The following is a 16,864-nucleotide window of genomic DNA, read 5'->3' as shown; positions in this document are numbered from 1 at the left end:
GTTTAAAATGTTGGGTTATGAATAAAGCTTTTATAATTAAATGGTTTCTATGTTTTTATATAAACCTTTCTCACGCCTTTAATTTCTTATAAGTGTAGCTTCATTTTTTTTTTGTTTTACGTTTGGTCAGATATACAGGATCCGCTCCCCCTACGTTAGGTGATAATCTCAAGTATTTTAGTTGTCGTATTACAGTATTTTAAGGCTTTCTTTAATACCGTCCTGGCGAACAGCATTATTTAAGATTATATTTAGTGCTTTATTTACAAATACAGTTACCAATCAGTTCCTATTCCTTTCAACGGGACCGCCTGAATTTTATTAACAAATAGTATTCTTCAAAAAAAGTAATGTATTATATTTTGCTTTATAATAAGTGACAATTAGTACAAAACGATAACCATAGTTGCTACAATAAAAATGTATCTATTTAAGTAGTCTTCCAGGTAGGCTATTATAATGAGAAACAGTAGTTGTTAACTTTTCAATTTTTTATAATACAAATCATATGCTTCAACTGTTTTGTTAAAAGGATTAATCAGTGGATTAAAAAGTTCGTAAATATTTATTAACATGACAGTATAATATTCCGAGAGTATATTATGGGTTACTGTTTATTAGCTATGCATAGTTGATTTTTCAATCTGCGCCTATCTCACTCTTTTAGCTAATAATAACTCTTTTTAAACCAAAAGGGGTGTAATATATTATATTTCATTTAAGTTAGCTACTAGTATAAAGTTGTTATTAGAGTTTGGTTGTAAACTGCTCTACCTTTATCTAATAGTTTTAATTTTGCAACTTCTAAATATTATTTTATAGGTTTTAAACAACTTTTTCATCCTTAACGTTTTTAACTAGTCGAAGAAGTAAGACATAGGGAGGACCTTCTCCCTTGGTGATATTAATTTGTTTAATCAGCTGTTCTAGTTGTGAAAGTTTCTCGAAAAAGTTGCCTTTCTATGTAGTTTAATATGTGAGCAGAAGTATTAACAAGGTTAAATAACATTAAAATAAGTGTGTTGAGATAGGTTTTTTCAATATATTTAAGTTGGTACAATATAAAACATAGGGAAAATTTATTATTGATTAAAAAAAAATAATAAATTAAGAAACTAATACATACATAAATATATAAATGGTTAAGTAACCTAAATGAAATGTAACAACAAAAGTTAAAAAGAGCACACTAAGCTGAAGAAATTAGGGACTTATTTTTAACGGAAAAGAAAATTTAAAAAAGAGCAAAAAAAAATTTAAGTGAGAGAGAGAGTTGAAAGAGAACAAAAAATTTATTTTTAAAGGGAGTTAATGTAAAGAAATTTTGTATTAGAAAAAAAAACGGTTTAGACGTTGTAGCTAAGTAAAATGGTTCTTGTTACCGTTTTTAAGGGGTTAATGTTTTAGTTTTTACATGCTAAAATTTAACCACTAGCACTCTAATTATTGCTTAATTACTTTTGTAATTATACCTTTACCTGATTAGCACTAAAAAATTTTTTTTCTTAGTCTGCTTTCAAATAATAAAGGGTTAAATTATTTTATGTTATTGAAAAAGTAATTTTTTATCCCTGTTGTTCCTTAATTAATGTTTCAATTACTGATTGATTTAATCCCGGATCTATTCCCCAGTAATTTATAAAAAATTTACTAATTTGTGTCTGGAATTACTTTTGAAAAGATAATAGAGTACCAATAAATTAAATAAAAAACGTAGTCTCCTTATTAATCACAAGTGAATGACGCTTTTAAGGTTTTTTATGTAAAGAAAAAACCTATGTAGTTAGGTTCCCTTGCTCCATAATAAAATTTTCTGAGCTCCAAATAGGACTAGGATAAATTGGTTGTGATCAATAGATCCGAAGAAAATAACTACTTGCGAGGTTCTAGAATTGCTATAATTTTAGCTGCAGAAGGTAAAGGTCAATAGTTAAATTTCATAAATATTCTGTTCTAATAAGTTCGAAAAAAAGGTTTTTTGATTAGCATATATAACACCATTTAATTATTACGAATTAACTTTAAAGAATTAGCATCGTAAAAAGAGTAATATCTATTGTTATTGTTATAAAGACTGCCTACCACCATAAGGGTATCCCACTTTTTTGTCTTCCTAAACTTGTGTAAGTTATTCCAACTATAAAAAGAATGTGTGTTAACCGATGCAATTATTAAAGAAGAAAATGATCCTAAATATTATTAGAGCTTGTAATATATATTATTAATTATTAAAAAAAACTTATGATACATGTTAAAAACGCTAAAGTATTAAAAGTAGGAGCTCTGGTGTACTGAAACATACTAGTAAACCTTAAGTGGTTTAAGACTTGATCCGGTCATAGTAAAATATATCTACCTAGTCAGGAAATTTATATTAAAGTTTTATCAAAAAATTTTTATAAATCTCCAAGAAATAAACATACTGTTATCTATCACACAGTAAAATTGAGTATTAAGTGCAATAATAGAGAGTTAATTATCAGAACTGACATTACCGAGAGTAAAAAAGAACATAGCCACGATGAAGTGATGAGTGGGATAAGTAGATCTCTATATAATACGGAGAACAAGTTACAGTAACATCAAAATTTTCTGCATAATTTGAAGTCTAAAGGATCAGTATTTTAGTGACTTATTAACTCTAATATGAGAAATACTTCCACGATAACATATCTTCAAAGTCTACTGGAAGTTATGTTAATTTACAATACCTTTGATGTTCTCGAGAGGGGAGAATATTATTCTATTATAATAATAACAACTAATAAAATATAAAAATTATATAATATATTCGATAGTTATAAAAATTGCAATAATGATAATAATATGAAACAGGTTTGATGATTAGAGAACACAGCGCCAAGCATGTCACCATTTACTTTTATTGGTGAACAAAATTGTAGTTTGTTGTTTACAAGAGGGCTGTTTCCCCAGTGGGATTAAAATATTTAGTGGCCTTTCTGTAATTGGTTATTTTATTATACATATTATTAATATTATACCAGTTCCGAAAATTTCAAGATTACAAATCAACTTTACAAAAAATTAAAAATTTTATTACCTTTCTTAACTATAATAAATTAGTAAATATTAGTTTCCAGGTTTTTAATTACGTCCATTTGTTTACTTGGTGAATTTTTTGAGATCATGAAGACTATTTTTTTTTTAAGTATGTGCAAAGCAACTAACACTTGAGACAATATTAAAACTGGGTTTAGCGAAAGCAAAATACTAAAAAAATTATTGTTTTCTTTATAAAATTAATCTAGAATTTTATTTTTTATTTAAGGTTATAATATATAAAACATAACCGCAATAATTAAAAATTAATCTCTTTTTTATATTTGTTCTGTTTTTTAGGAGTTTTTTTAAGAAGCTGGGTTTTTAGTAAGACTTGATTTCTTGCCTCCTTAAGGCGGCTATGTACTTTTTCGCGTTGTTAAAAATTTAACACTACATTTAGCAATGTAAAAATGCATTTTCTTAAAAATATAAAGGTCGTGTTAAAAGTCAACAACTAAAGGAGAGGCTTTAATTTTTAAAGCAAATGAAAGGGATAATATAATATCATTAACATTTAATAATTAAGTAATTAATTTTTAAATACAGTTATTGTTTATTTCATGTATTTGTCGCTTCTAAGTTGTTTATGTTCGTAGGTTAATATTTATTTGTGTGTAATATTATTTGAAAAAGACTTTGCAGCGTAAAATTGGCCGCCTTAATTTTCATGTCAATGGGCTATTACATAACAGTAACGCTAACTGGCTTAATATTTAATGAGAAGGAGGAGAAAATAATTAAGATGCATTTTCAACTTTAGTGCATTCGACCCGTTTCCGTATGCGCCGTAAGTCCGCTTTGATGAGACTTCAACGCTTGCATATATGCTCTCACGCTCAGTCAGACTTTCAGAGAGGTCCGGTGGTTATTTCAGCGCTCTCGAAATCGACAGTATCGGCCTTTAAGAGCTTAAAAAAAAAAATAACATTAACAAAAAAAAAATTATTAAAAATAAGTAGAAAATAAATATTTAAATAAAATTACTTTAGTATAATATTTATGTCATATAAAAAAGACCTTGCATGTTTTTAAATTCTTATGACTGAGACAGCATCTTTTTCACCGGAAGCACGAACCCTGTGCTGTTGCCCTGTAGAAACTTCGAAGAATTTAAAAGTTAAATTGAGGTTAGGGTCAGTTACCAGCGCATCCTTAAGATAAACTTTCTTTTTCTTGATTTCTTCTAAGTTTTAAAACAGAATTAGGCTCTTACCGGTCTTAAGCATGTTTGCCACACTCGCCGTAAAAATCAGTAAAATATGACTTTATGTCAGAGTTCGAGCAGATAAAAATCCCAATTAGAGTAGAAGAATTAGTCAGGACGACGGTTGATTTGGAGTGAACATTTAAGGCCTTAGGCATCTTGATCGTGAATTATGAAAGCTTCCCGAAAATAATATTGCTAGCTGCAATGGTAGGTGCTGTGCACCTCCTCATAACATCATAGCAAGCTTGTCTCGGGTATCTGCGCAGTAGTGACCGAATATGAGTTGGTAGAGTACATAGAAGGGAATCAATGTCCCTATATTACTCTTTCTAACTTAAAGCTTATGAAAAGTAATCTCCACTTTTAACTTCTATCGATTACATCTGTACATATATACTAGCACCAGCAGTAACGAGAGTTTCATACGCTCTTCCTTAACAGTGTTATCCGTGTGTATTCGTTTCACGCAGATGGGACCGTAGTAGATTTCGTTAAGGAGAAACCTAGATGGCTTTTCCTCTAGTAATTTTTAGGTAAAAAGTTATAACTTAGCCACGATAAGTTGCTCTTAGTTTTTTTCTATAGTAAGGAGAATTGCAGGAGAACTGTGCATCTCTGAATTCTATATTCTTAGTATTCCCTTGGAGGCAAAACCATAATATCCGCTAACTTGATAATTGCTAATAGTACTTTGAAAAATTAAATAAAGTTTTTTGAGTAATGAAAATAACTTTGACTTTTTTACCTTTATAATTTTATTCTAAGCAATAATAAAAAACTTATATTTTATAATAGTACAAACAAATAATATATTTTACGCTTTTGCCTATAGATAGCATAGTAAATATGGGGTAACCATCTCGCCAATGTTCCTTTTCCGTTATCACTCTACAAAGATATTTAAAGCTAGATCCTATTTTTATAACTTCTTCCTTTCGCTCTACTTTACAGTGTTAACTTCTCTTTTTTTCACCCACACAAATAGCCAGTTGCCCAGCTAATATCTTCCATTTGTTGCTCTCCAGTAAAAAAAGTTTACTATAACTCAAAAGAAGTATAAATCAAGTTTATATATATATTCTAAAGTAAATAAAGATACGAAAATAAGGAAAGTTAAGTCGTGCAAAATATTTCAAAAATTGGTAAAGTAGTGAAGTTTAGACTTCGATAGCTTATTAGTAAATCATTGCGTTTAATCCTTATCTTAAGAGCATGAAAGCTTAAATATAAATAATTATATATGTATAAAAACTAACATAACTTATTATATCTATGTTATTCTTCTGCTTGCTCTTCTAATAATAAAAGAACCTACCTTAAAAGATAGGTCTAACAAATTAAGTGGGTAACTTAAACTAGTGAAATAATCAATAAATTATATAGAATGGTATAAGGAAAGAGAGAGAAAGACCGAGTTAGGGATAATGATGTGCTAGAATAAAAATTTTTTTTATAGTTACAGAGCTCGCTTAATGCAGAATAAGATTTAATTGTATCTCGTATAACAGTGATAAAACTAATAATAAAGTATATTATTGAAGAATTTAAAAAAAAAATTTAGATTAATATTGTAAGTATGATAAGAAGTTATTTAGGTTATAAACATACGGTGGATGGGCGCCACGAAACAAACTATTATAAACTAATGAAAGTTGTATCGATAACAAAAAATAAGCATCGGAGAACTGACTTTCAATCAACGTTGTTAAAAAATAGCACTCTATGTATATACTTGGCGGAATCAAAACAAGTAAAGCAGGTATATTTTATAAAATATTGCTATCAATTTTGCGTAGTAAAATACACAAAAACGATTTATAATTTTCTAATTAAAAAAAGAAATCTTGTGGTTATTACCCGATAAGAAACTATAAAACCCAACAATTTTTGAAACGTGGTTTTAGCAAATTGAAGAGAAAACAGATAATCAATATTAATAGGTCTTGTTAAATGTCTTTTTAAGCCTAAAGGCAGAAGTTTGAATACCAAATTATGTTATCCTGATATTGAGAAAAAAAAAATTAATCGATTTTTACAATTATTATAAATGCAATAGACAAGTTTAAGTTCATGAAAGCTAGAAGATATAAGCCATTTGTAATTTGGATTTCTACAGCTCATCTTTTGGACAAAGCATTATCCCAAGAGTGTTATAACCAATTTACTCAATATTTTATGGGGATAGAAGGCGTTTAAAAGAGTAGTAATATATTAAAGCTTTCAACTAATTAAGACAATTAAAAAAAAGAGACACTGAAATTGTAGGAGCAGGATGAGAAGCAAGTTGTAGAGGGACAAAGAAATAATAGTTGAACAAATTTTACAATTAATCTGTGCGAGAACAGCACTTTAGCACTTTAGCACTTTAGCACTAATTATGGATAATAAGAAATATTACATAAGAATAAGGATTTAATTAAAGTATATCATAGGGAGATGTAGATGAAAAGATTATTTAATCGCGCGAATCAATATAAATAGTACAACCAGTTTAACTCTTAATAAATAAATGTAAATGTTTACCCGAACGGTCTGGCCCCATTTCTAGTGATGTTACTTAAAACTATCAAAACATAGAAGAAAGAAAATTAGTGAGATCATTATGGTAAAGAGATATAAATGTTTCTAAGAGTTTTGTTAGTACTATGAGAAGGTACTCTATAACTAATAATCTCTTCATGGGTTTCTAACTTTAGAAAGGCAGGCCAGTTTTGACATATAGGTGTTATAAAACCGTTTAATTTTTTGTGTTTATCTGCTGATGTGTTAGACATCTTTAAGAACTTGAAAAACTTCTCATTATGATTCTGTATGAGTATTTAACTTTTCATGATATTCCTACTTACCTAGGAGATAAATCTAGCTAAACAGTTGTAATACTGATTTTTAATAACTTATACATAGGCTACAGCTCTTGGATTTATTCTTTCTTATTCCTTCTAAAAATTTTTTAATTTATTAAAGAGAGTTCATGTATTGTTAAATAGCTGCCAGTATAGTAACTTGGCAAGGGTAAAAAAAACTTTGATTGAATTAGTTTTACATTAAAATGTTCTACAAATGTAATTTTTTATATTTCAAAAAGTAGTTAGTGGCAATCAGAAAAAATTGAATAAATCACTAAGCTTTAGGTGCAGCAAATTTTTCACGATGGGATAGGCTATGCAGACGCATTTGTTTACCTTATTAACTTCCTTTAGTTGGGTAGGTGAACTTAATTTAGGAACTTAAAGGTGCACTGTTCATTCTGGTATCATATGTTTAATAACCATGAAATAAGGTATGAATTACTCTTTTCCTTTTTTCCTAATATATATGTAAATAAAATTATATATAACATCTCTTTGTAAATAAAATTTTTTTTAACAGTAAAGTAATACAATCTAAAATAATTCGTTATTATGCATTAATTCCTGTAACTTGACTTTTACGATATGTTATATGGTATAAAAAGTATATTGTATACTTGCAAGGATGTATATAAATTTGGTGGATCTCTTCATTTATAAATATATTGGAAAACGTGATTAAAAGTTTAATTCTTTTTTTTATTCCCGTTTCAATTATTAAATTTTGATTAACAATTAGTTAACTTTTTGTATGCCCTTCCTGTTTATTGCGAAGTAAGCAAAGTAGTAATATAATAAAGAAAACAAGAATTTAAATGAATTTATAAAACTTAATTAGGAGTTGCAGCGTCTATAAAGCTAAATTATCAACTATTTCATTAAAACTATGCGGTATTGTCGTAGGAAATACACGTTTTCATACTTCTTTTTTCTATAAACCCTCTGCAACGTTTTCTATAATTTTTTTTATATGAAAAATTGATTCCTTTAGATTTAACATTTCCAATGATACCTTGTGATGCTTAATAGAAGACATTTCAATAGGAAAAACTTCTTGCTTCCCTGAAACCAATGTCCTATGTTTGTATCACTTTTAAGATTGAAATTCACATTATGTATAGCTATTAATAATAGTTATATTTTAATTAAATTTAAGAAGTTAGCAGTTAATTATTAGTTATTAAATAATAAATTATACGAGTGTTTATCTTTTCTAAAATGTTAAAAGTTATTTATAAAATCTTTGAGAGCGAAAGGTTACTTATTAAAAACCATGCCTTGTTAATTTAAACAAATTCTCTTAACCAGTGGATATGAGAGCCAATATTAATTTTTAATATTTAGTATGGTAAAAGTTTAATAAGATATGTGTGTATAGCTAAATAATAGCCAGGGGCACCCTTAAAGCTAATCTTATAAAATGAAAAGGAAGCCCATCATTTAACAGCGTTAATTTAAGAAGAAAACTGTTGTAATATAAAAGCGAAAGACGTATTAAACTCTTTAAAAAAGTTATAATAATAATTTATATCAATAGATAGAAAAAAACCCAGTAGTAGTCGTCATAAGAAATTTGTAACTATTCGCTAAGTCGAATGTGAAATTAAAAATTACCTAATAATGTAATTTCTTGTCTTTCCTTTTGTTTTCCTTACCAAATTTTTCTAAAATCCAGTTTTACGTATTTACTAACAAACAACTGATATATTCCAAAACTCTTATTCTCGATGATCACTTTTTATATGGTATAAGCGTTTAGTTTTATGTAAACTAGAGCACCTTCGTTTTTGCACGGAACTAAGAATTGTAGTACTAACCTTTCTTCTCCTCCTTAAGTTAAATAAATTTACATCAGCACGAGAGTATATTAGATAGATTAAGTAAACGACAATCAACAGTCAGCCTTAGTTTTAAGGTAATTTTCTATCAGATTAATGTTCATAGTTTTAAGCTTTATATAGTAGACATGGATATTTATAATATATATTTTTTAGTTTCTTTATTCGCTCTATAAAGTTCGTATGTTTAAATGATGTATATAACCTTATTATTCTAATTAGAATTTACATTCCCTTTTTAATAATTCCCCTAATACACATTTCACCTACAGACTTGCTATATTTTAATTGGTCAATTTAATTTAAATTTTTTTTTGATTGGTAGAATAATTTTGGTTTATTTGCCTATAAAACAAATAATGTAATAGCAACAATACCTTAAAAAAGCTTTGTCAACTTTACAGTTTAACAAACTTAGCCAGTTTGTTATGTATTTTATCTTAGTCCATTGCCATTTAATTGTATTGTTAAAATTTGTTTTCTATTCTCACATATTTTATTATATATTAGAAAACTTTTCCTTTTAATATATTTTTTAAATATATAATCAATAATTTTTATTAGCTACCATCTTATTAGGTATTATGTAATGTACAATATTTACATTAGAGTTTAATTAAAATTTTAATGAGTTTATTTTATTCTTACATATTTAAATTTATTCTTTATTTAATTTAAGGCAAAGCAAATTAAAGGTAAATCTAATAAAATTTCAAACTTTAGTGTTAGAATTATTATATGTATAATTAATTTAATAAAATTTTGTAAATTATGAAGGCTCTCTACTTATTCAATTAAAGTTTTCCAACTACTTCGTATTATAAGCCTGGTGTCGACTTCTGCAATAACGCCCCACATCACCGGAAAATGATGTGGTGGTATTGTTGGTTGGTAACATCACCACCATTCATAGCGTCTTGTTGAGCTTAGTTATATGAAAACACCTCTAGTACGGCATAAATAAACCCCGAGAATTAGAGCCCGAAGACTCACATTTAGAAAACTGGGTGGTTAACTTAGAGGTCATACATGAAAATAACCACCATAGAATCTATTCTCTTAATTCTGGCACATATAGCGCCATATCCTTTTAATAAAAGTAAGTGGGTTCTAAAATTTGTACTTCGTTGCTTGATAGCTATTTTGATTGTTTTATTTTATCCTAAACTGCAATTAGCATATAACTGTCCCTGAAAAAATAAGATGTTAAACTATTAAATTATAAGCATAGATAGTTCGGTCTTAAAATTTTGACATAGGTTAATCACCTCGCAAAACAATTAGTGATCCCTACACTTTGTATCTTCCAAAGTAACTGATTACTTACATCGCATTTTAAAACAATAATTGGTACATAATGGTTTTCTAACGAAAATAGTATATCACAGCACACAACTCAATAAACTTTATTTACAAAACTGCATATTTTTTAAACTTAACTCTACTAGCAGCAGTCCAAATCTTTATTTTTTCTTTACCACTGTTATTCAAATGTATCCTCAATTAATGTCCAAAATGAAAACTGCGGTTTTAAGTAAAGGCGTTGGAAGTGTGTGAAGTGGTAAATTTTAAAAGTATAGGCAATTAGCTTAAGCACCTGACGGTATGCAGACTCTATAAACTGACTATAGACGTCTACTATATAGAACAAAAGAACAAGAGGCCTTCAACTGGAAAGCAAAAGCTTACGACTTTACTGTAAAATTAGGCTTTATACGAAAAAAGGTATTTTCTTAAATAAAAATGCAGAATGTCGGATTGCATTAATTAATAAGCAAATTAACGAACAAAGATACAAATGTAAACTGCGTGATTTATTTTATCATTTAAGCTTCTTAACCCTTTTTAATATTTTATTAGTATACTCTTGTAAAATTTATTTTATGAGTTTTAAGTAAAAATTTTCGAATATTTTAAAAACTTCGTATGAGTTACATTATGTTACATAGGTAAACCTTTGTGCCTTCCCACCCACCTTATGATGAGGTTATACGTTTACCCCAGTTGATCTGTGCACGGTTATCTTCGGAGTTCAAATGTAGCATCATTTCATCTTTTTTATGAATTCTATAGCAGCAGATATAGCAACCGTAAATATTTATCCTTAAATTTGTAAATTAAAAATTAAAAAATTGTTTTTACTCTTTTGCCTGTATAAAACCTTTTAATATAAGTTTAAAAATCACAAGTTGCGTTATAAGTATTGAGCTTGCAAAGTAACTCCTACCTTCTTTTAATTGTTAAAATTCATCGCTTTTGAAACCGAGATAGGTCCATGAAGCCAAAGATTTTACCTTTTTTTTCACCTTAAGTAATATCTGTTTAACATGGAAGTATTATAATATTCCAGTTAATGTTTCCAATGACAGATGTCAATTATTAATGAGGAATTATCGAAGGAATTAGGGATATTTTACGATTAATATGTGTCATATACAAGTAGTAATAAGTAAAAACACACTCTAATCTTGGATCACGTTACAAAGTCTCAAATTATGTTAACAGATGTCATGCTGGTTTAGAGAGAAAATTTTGTTTTCACATTAGTTTTCAAAAGCTTCTGTAACGTAAAAGAATTAGTTATTAAAACGAATTATGAAAATAAAATTCAAATGTTAGAGTTGAAATATTAAAATTTACTGGATTATAATCCGTTTTATTATGTAATAAGGAAACAAGAATTCATCTCCTTTTTTTAAGCATAGTTCCTAAACTTAACTGTTGTAATATAATACAGCGCCCTTTGGTAAAGTATCATTACAAACTCTAGACGTTTATATATTTACACTTTTACCTTCCCCATCATGGCAAAAAGTGGACGCCCACGGGCAGAAAATCATTTACTATGTTATCGGGTTTTAACGTATATAACTGTGATGGTTAGTTACTTAGAAGAATTTGCCTTGATCATAATATATAACCATGACATCACACATTAAATTTCTATGTTCATTACTAATATATACCTTAATAGTTTCCAGCTAATATATATTAATTTTGTAATAATATAATATTCAAGTATGTAATAATTGAGAACCTTAGTTTAGTTTGTTCTTAGCTCTCTACATAAATAGATGCTTCCAAATGGTAGTTAACCTGGTAAATGAATGCGAAATTAAATTATTATGCGGTGAAATAGTGACCCTTCTGTGTGATCTATCCCCCAATGCCAGCTAATACAGGGTAAAGCTTCATAATGAACCAGTCTTAAATAATATGAATACTAATACTAAATTTGATCAAAACGGGTATCTGATTAAGCTACCTACCACAGAGTTTCTCATATAAATTTATATAGGTAAACAATTAATCTTTTTTAAACAAGGGCGTCTGACACCTTTGTCGTTCTCTTTCTTAAAAAAGTAACTGAAGAGAAGCCCTTTAATAACAATAATAATAAAACCCCTAAGCTTAGGAATTGAACCTCGAGGAAAAATAAAAAATTATATACCTACGAATTAAAAATTTCATGTGATAAAGGAGGAACTGGATAATAAATTGAAAGTTTACATTTCATAATTTCTAGTTCTAATTACTCTTATAAAACTATTTAAATACTGAAGTTTGGTCTTTAAACGTAAATTTAGAGGTTTTACAGCGTATTTCCTATTTTTTAATTTGCTGCCAAAAATACAAGAGATGCTGTAGTACGTTTTATGTTTTATATTTATAAATCAATAGCATTAATTACAAAAGGATTTTTTAAAATAAAATAGCATAAGCGTAGTTAGTATCCGTAGGGCCTTTTATCAATTAAGGGGATTACAGTTTTCTGTATTAATACTTGATACTCAAAGCTCTTTTACGGGCTTTAAAACTTGGCATAATGCAATCAACTGAATTCCAGAAAAAAGTATAGCAGTTGTTACAATATTGAAAAATTAACACTTTCTGCTTCATCTTCCCTTTCATCTTTTTTTAACTTTTTTAACTGAAGATACAAATTATTTTATATAATCATGGTTTAGCGTTACCCTGTTGCTAGTTTAATTTTCAAATAATAATGATAATTACCTTATATAATACCGTTTAAAAATAGTGTAAATATGCGGTAAATAGTAACTGCCACTAGGTTTAAAAACAAAAAGATTAAGTATATTATTAGATATATTCCAACAAAATGGACAGGAAAATTCTATAGCTATTAAACTAAAATAAATGCCAAAGTGAAACCTTCAACTAATGCTAAAGATAAAGGTTTATTTACTTAAAACGCAATATCATCTAAGTATCACAAAGTTTTCAACAAAATTAGATCATGTTTTGCGGAAAGTTTTTATAAGTTTTAGATTTCATTTAAGATAGTTATTTTCATTAAGTCAATTAATAATATACGGTCACCTTTAGCAATTATTTTTTAAACGATTAGTAACGCTTTGATAGGAGGTGTTAACAAAAAAAAAACAGTGTATGCGCTTAAGTTAAATACACTTCATTTCTTAGATTGTAGAATTTAAAGTTGATCATGATTAAAAAAGATAATCCGGTATATGTTTCTTCTGTTTTATTGCTGTTGTTTTAGTCCCCTTATTATTAAAAGCAAATATTGTTATAGACACACATCGATGTAAATTATAAAAAATTTCTCACTTTTTGCAACTATTTATTTAATGATTGAACTGAAATTAATTAATGATCTAAACTTTATAGACGCGAACTAGATCACAAACATAAAACTAGCTGAAATCTCTTTTTTTAACATCAACGTCTCTTTGAGCTTCTTTGAATTTTATAACGAGTTAAATTAAATAGCACGGCTAATTTTCCTCTTAATAAAAGATATTGTTGTATTTAGCCAAAAAGAAACTATTATGATCTCGTGCGTTACCTTTTGCATACTCTTTTTTAAACTTTAAAAATCCTATAAAGCCCACTAATTCAGTTATGCCTTACTTAGAGCGATACGATAAATATGAATTTTAAATATTCTAATAACTCGTTTCTCTCAGAGTTTTTATATATGAAGTTCTCCATATGTAATCTGTATAATCGCGTAAGATGAGTGCGTCTGTTTTTAAAATGAACTAGTGCGCATGATACCGGAGGCCAATTACAATAGATATATATACTATATGAAGTTTAGTGGTGGCCAGATTTTTTATGTTGCCTGACTCATATTTATTTAAGACTTTTGTCATTTATTTCACCACACCAAAAAGTGAACGCCCGCCTAAAGGGAGCAGAGTATCACTTATAAAAATATTAAGTCTAGTAATACTTCCAATATTTTTTATTATAACACAAAATTGTTCGTTAAAGCCTTTATTACTAGTCAACTTGTGAGTTTTAAGGATGAGCTATGATTGCTTGGAGTTTAGAAAGTTATTGGTAATTATTAATTAATAGTACTTATTAAGACAATTAATAGTTTATAACTAACAGAGGTTATCAAATATCTATCTGTTATTCCATTCACAGTAACTTAAACGTCTTAAAAAAGCAGCTGTTAATTTGGTGGGAAGAAACCATAGAGAGATTAAGGTCTTGAAAAATCCAAATCTATTAATTTTTTATGAAGCTTGAGGTTGATAGCAAAGTTTGAATCGATGAAAACTTAAAAAAGCAGTTAACATTGGAGATACAGAAATAGAATTATTTAAGATTTTTGAGGTATGAAAATCTTTCTCAATGAAGATCAGTAATAAAATAGTCAATGAGAAACTACATAACATTCATAAAGAAAAGAGTTTACAGAAGCTATTGGTAGCGTTGGAATACTTATTAAGAAACACTTCAATCTCTTAAATCTTTTAAATTGGTAAATATAAAGCTACACTGTTTTGCAAATATACTAAAAATACTTGTCAGAAGAATGCTTTGAAATAATTGATAATTGAGTGCTCTTATAAGGACACTTGTGTGTACCATTCAAAAAATAGTAGACGCCTTAACAAAAAAGGGGTAGTATACCAGAGTAAGTTGGAAAATAGAAGTATATTAATAGCAAGCTTGTACCCACCCCTCATTCATAATATCGTTGAACAAATCGAGGTGCCCATATAACAAGTTTATTAAAACTGAAACCTCTTCATTATCGCAGCATTTACTCTGAGTCTATACATAAAAGAAAAGCAAACTTTCTTTATAAGAAGCCATTTATAAACCAGTTATGGGATATGCCCTGTTGGCCAAACCTTATTTCTCTGTGTCGGCTGATGTTTTCACAAAGCCAGTCTCTTAAGCCTTTTTAATTCTCTTACGAGAGTTCAAAGCTGACCCTTCCCGGATTTTCCGAAGACACAAGTAAAACCTCGTCAAACGGTACAAATTAGCTACCTAATATTTAATCTTCTCTTATTTCTAGATAATTTTTCTAGATTTTTTAAGTATATCATTTTCGGTGTTTTTTGCTTGTTTATTATTTTAAATTCTGGGGTTGGATTTCCTTTTTAATTTGGAGGGGATCATTATACAAAGTTTGTGCTCTGAATTACCACACTAATTATAAAGAAGGTTATAATAAGAAACTAATTAAAGATGTTGTTTAGTTAATAAGTTTTAGAACTGTAACCCTAATTATTGTAATATACGAACACCCCAAACACAAAATAAAAATTGTAAGAAATTGAAAAATAACTTCATTTCAAAATCTAATAAAATTGAGTTAAGGGTGATAAAATATATAAAAATTACAAAAACAGCAACTTAATAGAGATCAACCAAGGAATAGTAGTCAAGTCTTTAACGATAACCTAATATATATACTATTTTAAAACTATTTAAGTCGAATAACTTTATCTCTTTTTTACCTTTGTGAAGAGGCTAGTGTATTACTAGCTTTTAGCTTATTTCCTTTGTATTGGTATTGGTTGGTTTTGTTTTTAATAATGCTGAGAAAATGGAACTGAGACTATAATATGTAAATTTTTAGACGTTATTAACTTTATGTGAGGTGACCTTTTTCTGTCGTCAAAATTTTGCCTTTTCTGCTAAAAACTACTGAACTCCACTTACGGTAGTTCGAAATAGTTTATACACAAGTTAATATCTGTCCTATACTACTGGTCTATATAATTAAAAAAGGAGTTCTTGGACTGTTATTGTTTTTTAAACGCTTACGCACGATCAAAAGGCCTGAACGTTTTATTTTTTAGTGATAGTACTCTGGCCAAACGCTATTAATAAGCTATATGCTTATGAAAGCAGGCACATTAAATATTTCACTAAGATTCACGTCATAGTAGAAGTAAAGTAACATTCTTTTTTGAGTGTTTAAGAGGACTCAGGAAAAGCCATACTAAACTTTTTTGCTATATAACCAAAAAACTTTTTACTTTCGTTTTATTGTTATAACGTTTTTACCGCGTTACACAGTAGTGTGCGTTTTTAAATTTAGCAAATATTAAATCTTGCTTTTTTTGAATAGAAATTTTTTTTTTCACATGTAATTAAAAGGGGGAAGAAAAGGCTTTTAAGAGCGCGTACTCGTTTTAAAAACTTAAATTTCCAAACCTTATTTTTCCACAAAAAGTGTAAATAGTAGTATCTAATATAATATATACTTTTTTTACATTTAAATTTAATCGTGTAATAAGTCTTGAAAATAAAAGAATTTATTGAAAATAGGACGTTCAACAATTTGGGATTGGGAACGACTATAGCGTATAGAATTCAAAGGTAGCTAACACGAAAATAGTAATTTTTTTAAACCCTTTATTTAAAGTTTTTTCCGAAATGACAAATTTAAACTAAAAACTTGCAAGGCTGTGCCATTTGCCTGCATACATTTTTACCCCGCTTGTTTTAGAAAGTTTATTGAGTTCTTTTTATGCAACTTATATATTTGTAAGTTTCCCCCCTTATGTAAGAAACTCAATAAAATTAAAAAGTTTGTGCACAGAGCTGGAGTGTCCCTATACCAAAATTTTCAAATGATTTTGTTTGCTAATTTAGTGTTATTATACTCT

This window comes from Zophobas morio, unplaced genomic scaffold, assembly GCF_036711695.1.
Source record: "Zophobas morio isolate AGI-343-1 ecotype UQ-CSIRO unplaced genomic scaffold, CSIRO_AGI_Zmor_V1 ptg000451l, whole genome shotgun sequence".
Lineage (NCBI taxonomy): Eukaryota > Metazoa > Arthropoda > Insecta > Coleoptera > Tenebrionidae > Zophobas > Zophobas morio.
The sequence above is the reverse complement of the archived record's forward strand: the minus strand, read 5'-3'. Positions refer to the sequence as shown.